This window comes from Oryctolagus cuniculus, chromosome 4, assembly GCF_051225735.1.
Source record: "Oryctolagus cuniculus isolate XC-2025 breed Fujian yellow rabbit chromosome 4, ASM5122573v1, whole genome shotgun sequence".
NCBI lineage: Eukaryota > Metazoa > Chordata > Mammalia > Lagomorpha > Leporidae > Oryctolagus > Oryctolagus cuniculus.
This window is the reverse complement of record NC_142870.1, coordinates 145,986,475-145,996,492: the sequence shown is the minus strand read 5'-3', so window position 1 is coordinate 145,996,492 and position 10,018 is coordinate 145,986,475.

Genomic DNA, 10,018 nt, shown 5'->3' with positions numbered 1-10,018 from the left:
GATGGCCCAAGTGTTTGGGCCCCTGCACCCACGTGGGAGACTCCTGGCACTGGCCCAGCCCCAGTCATTGTGGTCATTTGGGAAGTGAACCAGTAGAAGGAAGACCTCTATCTCTGTCTTTTCCTCTCTCTCTCTGTAACTCTGCCTTTCAAATTAACAAAATAATTCTGTTTAAAACAATAAAAATTTTAAAATAGCATGGTAGTGCCAGAGTGGGTGTTTCGCCATTAAGATGATGATTGGAACATCTGCATCCCATATCGGAGTACCAGGGTTCTTGAGTCTCAGTTCTGCTTCCAACTCCAGCTTCCTACTACTGCACACCCTGGGCAGAAGCAGGCGATGGTTCAAGGGGCTGGGTCTCTGCAACCTATGTGCGAGACCGAGTTCCTGGCTTCCAGCTTTGGCCTCTGCAAACCCGACTACTGCAGCATTTGGGGAGGGAATAAGCAGATGAAAGATCTGCCCCCTCCATCTTTCAAATAAACAACAATAAAGTGATAGTACCAATTCACAACCCCCCACCCTGCCCCGGGCTGTGTTTGAGAACTCCTAGTGTGCCACAACCGTTCCACACCTCAGCTGTCAGTCTGTCCTTTTATATCCCCTCAGGAAGTCGTGCGGTGACGTCTAATTCCTCTGACATGTAACACCGTGAAGAACTCTTGTGGTCTGACTGTGCCCCCTCCCTCCAAATTCATCCATGAAACCCAGCCCCTAGAGTGGTGATACAGAAGGTGGGTTTTGGGGAGATGATTGAGTAATAAGGGAACCAGTGGTCTCACACAGCGCTTCCACCGTGTGAGGTCACAGCGAACAGGTGCCGTCTCTGAGAACTTTGCCTTCACCAACACTGGATCCACTGGGACCTTAAACTTGGACTTGTCAGCTATTAGTTATATATGCAACTCGTTACATACATAATATGGGTGTTGTTGTCCTGTTAATCTTTTTTTTTTTTTTTTTTTTATTTAAGGGGCCGGTGCTGTGGCTCAGTGGGTTAATGCCCTGGCCTGAAGCGCCAGCATCCCATATGGGCACCAGTTCGAGTCTCGGCTGCTCCACTTCCATCCAGCTCTCTGCTATGGCCTGGGAAAGCAGTAGAAGATGGCCTGCACCCGCAATGGAGACCCAGAAGAAGCTCCTGGCTCCTGGCTTCGGATCAGCACAGCTCCGACCGTTGCGGCCATCTGGGGAGTGAACCAACGGATGGAAGACCTCTCTCTCTCTCTCTCTCTCTCTCTCTCTCTGTAACTCTTTCAAATAAATAAATAAACATTTAAAAAAAGAATACACCTTAAAAATTTTATTTAAGTCATGTATTTCATACATACAGGTTTAGGAACACAGTGATACTTCCCACCCTACCCTCCCTCCCACCCACCCTCCAACCCTACTTCCTCATCCCTCTCCTATTCCTGTTCTTAATTTTTACAGAGATCTTTTTTCAGTTTACTTTATACTCATAAGTTTAACCCTATACCAAGTAAAGAGTTCAACAAATAGAACTAAGGAAAAAACACTGCTGCTCAACGGTGGAGACAAGGGCTGCAAACAGTCGATGAATCTCAGAATGTCCATTTCATTCCAATGCAGTCTTGAAACATCCCAGGTCTAGTCTTGATCAGACATTTTTATTGCAAGCATTTCCCCAAGTATGTGGTTTGCCCATTCACTCTCTTAATGGTGTCTTTTGGAGAACACACATTCTTAATTGTAATGAAGTCCAAGTTATAATTTCTTTTCTCTTGTGGCTGGTGCTTTTCATGTCTTGTTTAAAAAATGCAAGGTCACGAAGGTTTCCACTTATGTTTTTCCTGTTTTACTTCTGTTTAGCTCTATTATCTGCCTTGAATTCATCTGTGCACGGTCCATTCTTTTCAGTATGGATGTTCAACAAATGCAGAGCTATTCACTGAACGGAGCATCCCTCCTTGCCTGCACGTACACGTTGACTGTAAATTAGGTCTCCATAGTCTGTTCCATCTCTCTATCTTGGCACCAATGGAACACCATCCTAATTACTGAGAACAGATACTAACAGAGCCACTAGGACCTTTCAACATGTTTCAGCGACCTCCTTCCCTCTGAAATCTGCTTGAAACCTACGTCCAGTCATTCTGGGTGTGTCTCGCTGCAGACACAGCCATTCTCACTGCTGCTGTTGCTGCTGCTCACCCTCTCTTCTCTCTACCTGGTACGAAGGTTGACTTTCAATGTTCTAATGATGCAAAGGCTAGTACCAGAGGGAACAGTAGGTTTGGGTGTATCTGAGGGAGATTTATAATAATGCAGATGCAGGAGAGAGATGGAGTTTGTAGATGCAGTCTGTACTGGAAATCATAGGCATAGAATAGACAGGGAAAAATGGAGAGAAGTGAGGCCAAAATGGAGTCCTAACTGCACCAATGTTCAACAGCTGGAGAGTGAAAGGGTGGCTTAGAAGGGAGAATTAAAAGATGCCACCAGGACGGGTCAGCATTGTGGCACAGGGGGTTAAACCACCACTTGCAACACTAGCTTTCTGTATCAGAGCTCTGGGTCAAGTCCCAGCTGCTCTGCTTCCAATCCAGCTTCCTGCTAATGTACTTGGGAAGGCAGTGGAAGGTGGCCTAAGTGCTTGGGCCCCTGCCACCTACATGGGAGACCAGAATGGAGTTCTTGGCTTTGATCTGATCCTGACCTGCCTATTGGAGAATGAACCCATGGATGGAGATCTCTCATCCTCTCCTTTTCCACCTCCCTCTCTCTCTCTTTCAGATTAATACAGAGATACATAGAATGTTTTAAACAAGAACAAAAAGGGTCACCAGGAAAGGAGGAAGAGAAGCTGACATCGCAGAAGCCAGGCACAAGCAAGTGATCGGTATCATCAGAAGTCAAGTGAGATGAGGAATGTGAAGTCCACTGAGTCTGGCCTCCTGGAGATAACAAAAATGGCTTCATGTCAGGGCAAGGACAAAAGACAGACTGGGGCTGGTCCAGCAGTAAATGGGAAACAAGAAACTGGGTACAGAAGGCTCAGAGTCCTCTTTCTAGAAATCTGAATGGGAAGAGAGGAGCAGGAACACAGGACTGAGGCTGACAGAGCATTTGATGTTGTATTGTCTTGGTTTGCATCATTGTCCATTCGCTAGCCTGTGTCTCAAACCTTATTTTAGAACAATAAAAATAAGCGTTCTTTGGTTTCTTTTTTCTCTTTCTCCACTCCCTCACCCTCCATCTGTGCATCCCGGCAACCTATCCCTGCTCAGCCATGCACAGGTGCGTGTCCAGAGAGCAATAACGCAGGATAACCTCTGCCTCCTATTGCGCCGTCTCTGTCCTGCTCCTTCCTGGAGCCCTGCTGGCAACCTGTCTCCTCCCGATCTCCTTGCCTGGCCGACCTGAGGCCCTGGAATCCGATGATGGCAGCTCATAGGGGTGTGGAGGGAGATTTTTCCCAACCTTGGTGGAATCCCTCATTCTCTTCGTTTCTCCTCTGCACCTCAGGGCCTGGGATCAGCAGTAAGTTCCAAAGGGCACAAGGGCTGGTGCTGTGGCGTAGTGGGTAAAGCTGCCACCTGCAGTGCCGGCATCCCATACGGGTACCGGTTCAAGTCCCAGCTGCCCCACTTCCAATCCAGCTCTCTGCTATCGCCTGGGAAAGCAGTAGAGGGTGGCCCAAGTCTTTGGGCTCCTGCACCCATATGGGAGACCTGGAAGAAGCTCCTGGCTCCTGGCTTCAGATCAACACAGCTCTGGCCATTGCGGCCATCTGGGGAGTGAACCAGTGGATGGAAGACCTCTCTCTCTCTCTCTCTCTCTCTGTCATTCTGTCTTTCAAATAAATAAATTAATTAAGGGGGGGGGGGCAGTGCAGATGCCAGGAGCTCCATCCAGCACTGGCACAGGGGAACAAAACCCTAGGAATGAATGCAGTATCATTGGAGAAATGAGGGCCAAATTCTAAATTTGGGGGGCCCAAGGCCAGAGAAAATTGGGGCAGGAATTGATCATGGAGCTCAGTGATCAATCGAGGCGGGGGAGACAGGTCTCTGGCAAGCTTATGTGGCAGAGTGAGTCTGTATGTTGCTCTGCAGGCCTGGGAGAGTGGGGTGAGCAAGTGTGGCTGTGCTCGGGTGCTCGGGGCCAGAGAAGGCAGACTAGCTTTTTATTTTTTTTTTTATTTTTTATTTTTTTTGACAGGCAGAGTGGACAGTGAGAGAGACAGAGAGAAAGGTCTTCCTTTGCCGTTGGTTCACCCTCCAATGGCCACTGCGGCCGGCGCACCGTGCTGATCCGATGGCAGGAGCCAGGTACTTATCCTGGTCTCCCATGGGGTGCAGGGCCCAAGCACTTGGGCCATCCTCCACTGCACTCCCTGGCCACAGCAGAGAGCTGGCCTGGAAAAGGGGCAATGGGGACAGAATCCGGTGCCCCGACCGGGACTAGAACCCAATGTGCCAGCATCACAAGGCGGAGGATTAGCCTAGTGAGCCGCTAGCTTCTTATCATCCGGTCACACATTGAACCATCTGATCACCAGATCCACATTTTTGCAATACTGATTCTGGCAAGACGGAATAATTTCACTGATACTTTTATTAGAGACTGAAATTTTTAATTTTCATTAGATTATTTTCACCAGGTTTACTGCATTTTTAATGTACTTTTATTATGCCATGGGGTCATTTCCCCCCCATAGGAACTATTCCAGCTTAATAATTAAAAAGAGAATCAACACTCGGAATGTAAAATACAGATTTTGCAAACTGAACTTTGCTGGGCTCAGTTCGCACTGTAGCAGCCACCTAGAGACCTAGCGTGCAGGAATCAACTTGTTACATAGCAGTTCTCCCTCCTCACTGCTCCTACTGACCCAGGCCGGGGCCCGTCTCAGCTTGGGGCTCTTTGGTTCAAGATTCCGGCGTGGCTCCGGGAGGCGGCGGGCAGGCTGCCGCAGCTCCGACGACAGAACACACACAGGTGAAGTGGCTGCCTTTCCTGGCAGTCAGGAGGCAAAAGCTGTTGCCGACTTCTGCTAGCTCGGCCCCACGCTGGCAAACAACACACTAATAGGCAACGAACTAGACGATTCCATCTAGGAACCCAGCACGCCTCCTGGCAGAGTGGCAGGAAGATTCTGCTTTCCAAATAACAAAGTTTTGTCGGAGCCAGAGGCCCGACATCCCCCTGCCTGGATGGGCTCTCACGGCCCCCAAGCCCCTTCCGTGAGGCCAGCCTTGCCCTCTGGGAGAAGCTCAGGCGCCCGGTGCTGCACGGGGCAGGGGCGAGGCACGCCCATGAGGAAGCCCTGGCCATGCGCTCTTCTGCTGCCCCAGGATGGTCTTTCACTGAGCTGCCGCTGAGTGTCAGGTCCAGTGTGAGCCGTGGTGGAAGACGTGGTCACTCGCATTTGAGAGTCGCAGAAGCCGAACCAAGACTCCCGAAGAGGCAGCGCCTTGCCCCGAATCACACCGCTGGAGGACCAGAATCAGACGGGAACCCAGGTTGGTCCTGCTACGAAGTCCACCACGCACCCTCCTTCCTAGCAGCCACAGGGCTTCTGCCTGATTGTAGACCCGTCTCTGCCCTTCTGCTTTGCTCCCACACCTCTGACGCATGGGCTAAGGCTCCGTACACCCGGCACGAGGGGTGAAGTAGGATCCAGAACAAACAGCTCCTCCCTAGAATCGGAGCCCAGCCGTCCCTCCCAGCACCGCAGCCCCCAGGCTCCCCACCTTCCACACCATTCAAACCAGGCATCTTGGCCCATCGCCAGCCACAGGACCGAAAGGCCATGGCTGCAAACTCACCCTTGACCCTCAGACAAACTGTTTTTGCATGAATTCGTGGTAATGCACCTTCCTCCCTCGCTTTGTATACATCTAAAGACCCACAAACATCTCGATGCTTATGAAAATGAAATTCTCCAGATGTCTTTGCAGATGTTACAAATGGCCAGCGCAATAGCACACAAATACAAAGAAAATCTCCTCTCCCCACTTGGGAGGCAGGGTTGGCAAGTGAGCAAACGCACACTGGTTCCTGGCTACGGTAACTTCACTCCATCCTTGTGCCGAGAAGTTCTACTTTTAAAGATCTTGGAGATGCGAAATTTGATTTTTCCACCCCAATGGTGATGAATACATTTTTGCTCATTTGGAACAAAAACCCAAGGCGGCGTGATGAGATTTAGGAGAGGTGAGGGGTGAGGATGGTTGCTTTCATGTTCCTTTGGGGTCAGGGATGAGAAATAGCCTGCTCTTGGGGTAGGAGGTGGGAAAGGGTACTTGGAGAGAGAAGGAGAATGAGAAAGCAGATGGAGGCACAGAGCTCTGGGAGATGAGTCCCCGGCGGATCACGAGGGTCAGGGACAACTGACTGGAGGGAGGGAGCATTGGGGAAGGCGGGGAACAAGAACAGAGGACTGGGGACGGGTGAGGCCTTTGGAGGATGGATGACTAAGTGATAGTTTTGACAAGAGCTGCAGAATGATCGCTGTGGGAAAGCAGGCAGGAGCCAGACTCTGGTTCCCCTTGGAGGACAGGCTGAGGAAGCCGGGGCTCCTGTCTTTGGAGGTGATGGGATTATTTGAATGGAAGAAATGGAGACGAGTAAAAGTGTAGAGAGACATGTAAGTCGAAGGCAGACTGTCTAGGTAGCCACCGCCTCTCTCTCTCTCACACACTCACACACACACACACACACACACGTTGCCCCCCATTTCCTTGCACAGAAAGGTGGAAGACCCCACGCTGCTGCTGTGGTGCAGGGGTTAGGAGGCGACCATGCATCCTCCATCCAGATGTGTTCTGCTCAGAAAGCCTGGTGCTGGCCAGAGCCCCGCAGCCTCCCGGTCCACGGTTGGCTCACCTCTGTTCTCCTCTCCTCTGGCCAACCTACAAGACCTGCTGGGGCCGCCTCGCCTCACATCCAGCCCGTGTTCTGCCCTCCCACCCCTGCTGCTGGCTGCCAACGCTGCCTCTGATTCCTGAATAAAGTCGCAGCGCTTCGGGGCCTGCTGCGTCCTTGAGGCTCCTGCTGGTCTGGCTTTGGCTCACCTGCTCACAATCTGCTGCAGAATGAGCCAGCGGCCCTGTAGCAGCCATTTCCACAGCTCAGCAGGAGGCAGGGCCTCCCCAGGGCTACGGCTTGAAGCTGTTTGGGAAGGCCCCGTGGGGTGCCACATGGGGGAGGGAACACAGGTGCCCTTGACCATGAGCCTCCTCCTGGCTTTACAGGGTCAGCTTCTTGCTCTTCCCATGGATCATGCCACCTGGACCGAGGACAAATGTCAGGCCATACACTCAGGTGGGGAAGAGGAATAACCCAAATTCGGCATTACTGCTGTGAGCCCCCAGACCCCTGAGGGAGAGAAACCATCTTAGGTGATAGGAGCGAGGTGACCCTCCCAGGCGTAGCCCAGCAGGCCTGTGGGGGAACTCTTCCTGTATCCCTGCTGATACCTGCTGAGCCATCCTCATGCCCATCTGGTCCCTGGCCGCTTGTCCATGCCAGTCACCCCTCATTCCTGGTTCAAAGCCTCTTCCACCCAGTTTTCTCAGCCCTGCCAGGCTCCTGCACACACTGGACCACACAAGGCTGAGAGATGCTCATGAATGAAGCTAAGTCCCCACGTGCCGGCATAGACCAGGAAGACAGCTCTTCTCTGTGGAGTCCGGCTGCCCCCAGAGGGTTGGCCCAGCATGGGACACCAGTTCCCTCTGCCAGGGATCCCCATGGCTCCCATCTGTCTAGGGAGCTGTGTCCAGTGACCCCTTGGGAAGAGGAGTGTCTCACAGGAGTTAGGAGGGCTCTTGAATAGTCCAGGGGAGAAAGCAGGACTGGGCAGGAGGCTTCAGATTGCCATGACCTTCCAGTCAATTCCCCACCAACCCAACAATTCTGGAACAAAGAATGCCTGTTGATGGGCTTTGCATTGGGCACCAATGGTCAGGTGCTGGGACCCCAGCCACGTTCTGTCACTGTGCTGGCTGGGGCTCCCCCAGGAGGAGCTGGGCTGGGCTCACCACACCATGGCAAGGCCTAAAGCACAGTGGCCATGACCTGTTGGCCAGCTGCACTTCTCACGGAACAGCAGGTTCTTCCCGGGAAGGCAGACCCCACGGTGTACCTTCAGTGTCCCTCAGAGTCTCCGCACCTGCAGGCCCTTTGTCCCCAGCCCCACCCAGCCACGGATGGGGACTCTTGGTGGGCCCTGGCTAGCTATGCATCCACCACCTCGTGGCCTCCACAGCTCTTGCCAAGCACCCTGTGGACCAGGATTTGAAACCCCAGAATCAGCATGGATCTTTCATGCTTTCTATGATGAAACTCCACCTTTAGGAAGTTAACTCAGCATATCCTGGATTGCCTGGGAAAAGGACCAAACTCTGGTTGCTGGGGCTGGTGCTACGGCACAGCAGGTTAAGCTTCCAGCAGGCATCCCGTATGGAGCCCAGTTTGAGTCCCAGCTACTCCACTTCCCATCCAGTTCCCTGCTAATGCGCCTGGGAAAGCAGCAGAAGATGGCCCAAGTGCTTGGGCTCCTGCACCCGTGGGAGAGATCCAGATGAAGTTCCTGGCTTTGGCTTGGCCTAGCCCAGCCATTGTGGCCATTTGGAGAGTGAATCAGTGGATAGAAGACCCTTCTCTCTCTCTCTCTCTCTGTAACTTTGCCTTTCAAATAAATAAAATAAATCTTTAGAAATAAAACAACTGCAGGTGTAATTTTACCAGTGTGTGTCCTGGGCGAGTACCCAAGTCTTTCTGAACTCGGCTTCCTCTTCCAGAATGGCAATCATGCCTACCCTAAAAACCTGTTGAGGGAAAACGAGACACCACCCACAAGGAAAGAGTCCTTTGGAAGTCAGAGCGTGGCAGGTTGGCGCCCACACGTAGAGAACACGCAAGCTGCCAGGCAGGCTGCCTTAAGTCCAGCTCACTCAGGGGCCTTGCGAATTTCAGCCTCTGTTCTGTTGGCATCGGGATGCTGGGATGAGACACGCTTGACGCTGTGTTTTAGGAAAGCAGACCCAGCAGCAAGTGATGGAGGGATAAGGAGAAGGCAGAGGAAAACCAGGAGTCCAGGGGGAAGCGTATGGCAGCCAATACCACGAACCTGCAGCCTGCCCCAGGGCAGCCACACCAGGAGTGAGGAGTGGGAGGTCAGTGCCGCAGCAGGGTGGAAGTCAAGTTCAGAAGGCCGTGGCAGTGAGCCGTGATGGGAAAGGAGGGAGAGGAGCCGCCAGTGGGGAGAGGCTCACTGTGCCGCCATTCCCTGGGAGAAAGAACACTCCGTGTTGGGGCGTGGCCCCCAGGAGAGCTACTCCCCCACCCCCACCCCCAGAAATGTCTTCAGTAGAATCCAGTGGGGAGGGCCTGCCAAGGTGAACCGAAAACCGATAGCCTTATAGCACTCTGGGGACCACGCCCGGCTGCTTGGACTAGGGTTGTCAGCTGTGTTTACCATTCCACAAGCACTCCGACCCACTGGCCACCACTGGTCACTCCCTTAAGTAGGAGAAGCCCACACCTCTCCCAATCGGACGTCTTGGTGGTTTACTGGGAGTCGGGGAATGTTATGCATGAGCCCACTTGGACCCCGAGACTCCCAGGCCTCAGAGCAGGGTGAGAGGTATAGCCTGGCCTGCGCCCTCCGTCTACACATGAAGACAGATGGCTTCCCAGGGTGTTGGGACCGAGAGTTTCATCCGAGGACTCAAGACACCACTGAAAAGAAGAGATCCTGAGAACAGAAAGCAGCCGGCTCCTCGCTTACCTGTCATTACAGGACTCACCTGTGCCTCTGTCACTGGAGACACGGATGCCTCCTGGGAGCCTGGGCGGAGCTGCATTCTCTCCAACACACACAGGTCGTGTAGGCCCTGAGTCCTTCAGGCAGGAGGTACCCAACAAGGAGCCCCCAGCATCAGGGCATGGGGCTTTGCTGAGGTCTAGGATACCATCGAAGGCTTTGTAAACAACCGTGGTCCCCTGAGATGAGTGGAAACCGCTGAGACTTCTCCATCCC